Source organism: Podarcis liolepis (genome assembly GCF_965112155.1).
Source record: "Podarcis liolepis genome assembly, chromosome: 18".
Classification (NCBI taxonomy): domain Eukaryota; kingdom Metazoa; phylum Chordata; class Lepidosauria; order Squamata; family Lacertidae; genus Podarcis; species Podarcis liolepis.
In genome coordinates, this window is record NC_139572.1 from 7,516,284 (window position 1) to 7,522,283 (window position 6,000).

Genomic DNA, 6,000 nt, shown 5'->3' on the forward strand with positions numbered 1-6,000 from the left:
ACAGGTTAAAAATACAATTTAAAATGCAGCCTCGTTTTAATAGTAGCCCATAGATCAAAACCGTAAGGGGAGGGAAACAGAAGGGCCAGACTGAGTCCAAACCAATGGCCAGGCGGAACAGCTCTGTCTTGCAGGCCTTGCGGAAAGATGTCAAGTCCCGCAGGGCCCTGGTCTCTTGTGACAGAGCGTTCCACCAAGTCGGAGCCAGTACTGAAAAGGCCCTGGCCCTAGTTGAGATCAATCTAAGCACCTTGCGACTTGGGACCTCCAAAAGGTTTCTTTTGTTAAACCCCTCTCACCGTATTTACACTTGCAATTTTTTCCCCTTTCAAAGGTCCTTGTGAAAATTCACCAGCGTTTTCTCTCAATATGCACACATTTGTATACATTTTTTTGCCTGGTAGCGATTCCTCCCCCCCTCCCCCAAATAATGATTTGTTTATTTTTGGCTACAACACTTTCATGAATATAAGCATTTTTGTACTTTGCTGAAGAACTGAGCCGCAAAATTCAGAGGCGTGTGAGTTTTGAAGGAAGGCTGTGTTTCGGCCCATGTGTTGTTTTGAAAAATTCAGATTAGGTGGGTTTACACTGAAATGAGAACCGAACTGAATTCCCTCTGTTCCCTCATGCATCACAGAAGTACATTAGAATCATAGAGTTCAACCCCATGCAATGCCCAATGTGGCTCTTGTACCCACAACCCTGAGATTAAGAGCCCCCGTGCTTCTGGGAAATGATATATAATGAGATAAAGAAAATACAGTGGTACCCCGCAAGACGAAGCCTCAGAAGACGAAAAACTCGCTAGACGAAGGAGTTTTTCGTTTTCTTAGCCGCTTCGCAAGACGCATTTCCCTATGGGCTTGCTTCGCAAAACGAAGCTTGCCCCGCAAGCTCCGGGGACAGCGGGGAAGCGCAGCGCGTCTTCCCCGCTGTCCCCAGACCTCTTTTGAAGCAAGGGGCGGCGGGGAGAAGATTGCTTCCCCCCGTTGCCAGCCCCGCAATCTCCGGGGACAGAGGGGAAGCACCGCGCGCCTTCCCCTCTCTCCCCAGACCCCTTTTGAACCAAGGGGCGGCAACGGGGAGAAGCAATCTTCTCCCCGCCGCCCCTTGCTTTGAAACAGGTCCGGGGACAGAGGGGAAGGCACGCGGCGCTTCCCCTCTGTCCCCGGGCGGTCTCATTAGGAACGCATTGATTGATTTTCAATGTATTCGTATGGGAAACCGTGCTTCGCAAGACGAAAAACTCACAAGAAGAAAAAACTTGCAGAACGAATTAATTTTGTCTTGCGAGGCACCACTGTATTGAAATATACATTTGTTAAAAAACCAGAAGCATAAAAAGGAAGGATCAGAAAGTATTTTTGTATGCAGTAACAACAGCTAGAACTCTTCTGGCCCAGAAATGGAAACAAGAAGAAATGCCCACGATTGAAGAATGGAGAACGAAATTAACGGATTATGCAGAACTGGACAGATTAACAGGGAGGATTCGCAACCGACGGGACCATAGATTCACTGAGGACTGGAATAAACTTACAGAATATATTAAAAATATTTGTGATAATGATATAACGTTTGTAAGTTTCCAAGAAGCTCTGTTTGGTAGAAGGTTTGGTAGAAGGTTTGGTTTGGTAGAAGAAGGTTTGGTAGAAATATTGTTTAAATAAACATGGTAAGAGAAGATATACATAGTGCAGTATAAATTAAGAAATGTGAAGATATGTAATAACTACGGAAAATTATCAGACATGTTGATGGAAGTCTAAAAGAAAAAAGACGTGTGATGAGTTCCTAATGTTTAATTGTGTTATAAATTTGTTTTTATTGGAAAATTAATAAAAATTATATATATATAAAAGAGATTAAGAGCCCCCGTGCTCTACCTACTGAGCTTCCCATCCCAAAGGACAGGAATGTGTGTGGCGTTTATAGCTTGTCCTTTCTGTGTGAGGTGCTCTGGGAGGTGTCTGTGGCTCTGCCCACTTCTCCAGCTTCACAACAGCCTTTTGAGGTAGGTCAGGCTCAAAAATAATGGCTGGCAGCACCCCCATGTGGCAAACCTTCAAACTGCAGCTTCTCAGCGAAGTTCCTTCAGGATTTGGACCATGGGTAGGCAAACTAAGGCCCGGGGGCCGGATCCAGCCCAATGGCCTTCTAAATCCGGCTGGCGGACGGTCCGGGAATCAGCGTGTTTATACATGAGTGGAATGTGTCCTTTTATTTAAAATGCGTCTCTGGGTTATTTGTGGGGCCTGCCTAGTGTTTTAACATGAGGAGAATGTGTGCTTTTATTTAAAATCCATCTCTGGGTTATTTGTGGGGCATAGGAATCCGTTCATTAATTTTTTCAAAATATAGTCTGGCCCCCCCACAAGGTCTGACGGACAGTGGAAAAGTTTGCTGACCCCTGTTTGGACCTACTCTGACCACCCAGCCTGGACATGTGATCCTTTCTGTCCAAGTGGGTCTAAACAGGCTCGCTGCAGGTGAATACTGAGTAAGGAACAAGATTGTCTTGGGTCTTAGTTGCCCTTCGTTCCTGAGTTCTAGTTTCCTCCTCGATCTCAGCTCCTGGCTTGACCTCCAACTCTTGCAAGTAAGGGACTTTCAAAGAAGCCGGCAGAAAGGGACTGAGAGAGATTTAAGAGCCTCGGACGTGAGGTTGCCAGGCTAATAATAGATGGACTAACGGACTATGGTTTTGGGAATGAAACCGGGGAAGGGAGGGTGGGGTTTGGAAATCCAAAGGGGGCTTGATCTTTTTCATTCTGTGTTTAATTTTGTGTTGCTATTAGTATAAGAATGGGGAATTCGTGGAAGGGAAATAGGGTCGACCTTAGAAAAAGTTTTCTATAAATGATTGAGGTATATAAGTTAAAAGTTGATATCTAAATTGAGTTAAATATAATAATGAAGTAAGGTTAAAAATGTAATATAAATAAACATAATAACAAATTAAGGTTAAGAATTTAGAGATAAGAACTTGTTGGATAAATATTTGGACTTGGAATACAAGAAGGGGAGGTGAGGGGAAGTCGCGGAAAAAAGTTATTGAAAATGGGACTGTAAAGGATGAATTCTTTTTTTTTCTTTTTTTTTTCTTTTTGTTCTCCGTATTACTCGAAACTCTAATAAATATTACTTAAAAAAAAAACAAACAAACTCTTGCAAGTAGCCAGGGCTAGTGAGCTTCCCCTATGGGTCCTCCTTGCTGGATTACTGGAGGCAACTTTCTTTAGCCCACCTCTGAGCAGGGATGAAGGGGCGTGGACCCGCCCCCTGCTGAAGAAGTTTGCTGACCCCTGAACTAAACCATTCAGTAATCCCTTGTTACATCCATCCAATACTTACTTACACTGTTGAATTTATCTTAATGCTACCAAGGTTTTAAAATGAGCACAGTTTTAATGACTGGCAGAATCCGAGACCAGGGAAAAGAGTTGGTGGAAGAAGATTGGAGGAAATTTAAAACTTATTTGCAGAAACACTGTAAAATTTTTGAATGCTGATGACATTGAAATGAATCGAAGGGGTTCTAGCAACAAGGTAAAATGTAAGATGGGATTAATAATAGACAAACTAATAGGTCACGAATTTGCTGAACCAATTTCTAAAAGGGATACAAAAAAGGGAGGCGTGAGGAAGTCAGGAAAATAAGTTAATGAAAGATGAGAAATTAAGAAAGAGGGATTTTTGGTTTTTTTGGTATATGTGTTTTTTCCCTCTCTCTCTATTTTTGTGTTTAATGTCTGTATTTTTGTATTTTGTAACTTGTACTTCTGTATTTTCTAACTTGTATTTCTTTTTTTTTTGCTCTATGTATTTTTCTAAACTTTTCACAACTTTTCTATTGATAAAACTTAATAAAATATTATAAATAAAATAAAATAAAATGAGCACAGTTTTCACCCATATGTTCCGTAAACATCCTCCAGTCGTCTTTAAACGTACTGCGTGTAATAATCCATCAGTTTAGGTTGCCATTCTTCTTTGGTTGGGACCTCGCTCGTTTCCCATTTTTGGGCTAACGAAACATTGAGCGGGGATCTCCTTTCTTGTAACTAAAATCCATTGGTTCAAGTCCTGGCCTCTGGAGCAGCAGAAAACAAGCATTTGTGGGGCAGCCCTTCAAGGGGTCGATCAGGGGCCTCCCACAGATCTGGAATGTGGCCTGGAACCAAATTGGGGTGTGTGCGTGCGTGCGCACAATGCAGTTCATCGCTCCCGCTTCTGATGGCGAAGCTGCAGAGCTGTCAATTTGGTAATCTCCAGTCCCCTGACACATTAACGCATCTCAGTCAATTGATCCCACACCGAAAGCAAACAGAACTGTGGGTGTGTATGTAAAAACACAGTCATATATAAAACATTCTCTGACTCAAGCATGCGGAGGTTTCAAACAGCAAGCGGTTTGCTCACATATGGATTAATCTAAACACCACCCCCATCCATTTGCGATATAAACAGCTGGTGCTGTTAAAAACAGACCTGGCGGAGCTTTTCAGAACCTCTTTCTTAAAAAGAAGCTGCTAACTAGGTTGAGGTGATTTTTCTAGATGGACTTTCCCCCTTGCAATCTGAAGCGTTTTTGCTCGGAATGCCGTGATCAGAAATAGTAGCAGGAGCAGCAGAATTGCTAATAGGAAAATAGCAATCAGCATCGCTCACAGGCCCTGCAGCAACTCATAAAGCGGGTTGTAGGACGTTCAGAAATCGAGGGACCCAAATTTGATTCATTTCACGTTTAAAGGCAGCACTTACTTGGTTCACACTTTCTGGAACGGAACTGAACTGAAACGCTGTCATCCCGAAACATCTGCACTACTCTGAATTTTTCAGTCCAGACCTCCACCCAAATAATGTGTACTAATATGCATATAAAGGGACGCGGGTGGCGCTGTGGGTTAAACCACAGAGCCTAGGACTTGTCGATCAGAAGGTTGGTGGTTCGAATCCCCACGACGGGGTGAGCTCCCGTTGCTCGGTCGGTCCCTGCTCCTGCCAACCTAGCAGTTCGAAAGTACATCAAAGTGCAAGGAGATAAATAGGTACCGCTCCGGCAGGAAGGTAAACAGCGTTTCCATGCGCTGCTCTGGTTCGCCAGAAGCGGCTTAGTCCTGCTGGCCACATGACCCAGAAGCTGTATGCCGGCTCCCTCGGCCAATAAAGCGAGATGAGCGCCGCAACCCCAGAGTTGGCCACAACTGGACCTAATGGTCAGGGGTCCCTTTACCTTTACCTTTAATATGCATATAACCACATATATTCGTGACAATGACATCTGCATTTAGATATCTGGTCTCTGATTACTGACTCTCTGCTGTCCGCAGATCTAGTCGGGTTTGGGGCTTTGCCAAGTAACAGAGGCTTCACATCATCCTCCGATGATTTAGGCCCCACTGCTGGCTTGGGCCCCTCCTAATCCCAGGATGTGGCCCCTGGCAGGTTCTACCAGAGAGAACACAGCCCTTGGTGGACAGAAGCTCATCTACCCAAATACTGGCAATACCCAGAAATTATGCAAACATCTGGAGGCAGAGAGATGAAATGTAACAGAGTAGGTTTTGCAGAAGCAAATTCACAACAGGAGCCTCCCCTTTCGCTCCTCAAATATTTCACCACCAGCTTGCTTTCAAAGAGAAGAGATTACGTCTCTTCCGGCCTCCGCCGCCCCCAGAAAAGGGTGACCTTTCTCCCCCTTTTTGCCTTTTGCTCTCAGCATCTCAAGAGCAGGTTCTGGAGTTGCTTGGCTTGGCAAAGAGGGAAATTGCAGGGTCTCCGTCTCTCTCCTCAGAAGCCCCTTGGGAAATGTTCCCTGCGTTATTCCGCAGCGAAAGCCTTGGCCTCCAATTTGGTGGTAATAGCACTCTGTGAACAGCTTTCTGAAATCTGTAACTCTCCTTCTTCTCCTCTCCCCCCTCCACCTCCCAGTCCTCCGATCTTCCGCTTACATGCTTCACCTCTTGCGCTGACCTCATTTGCCCCCCCTCTCTG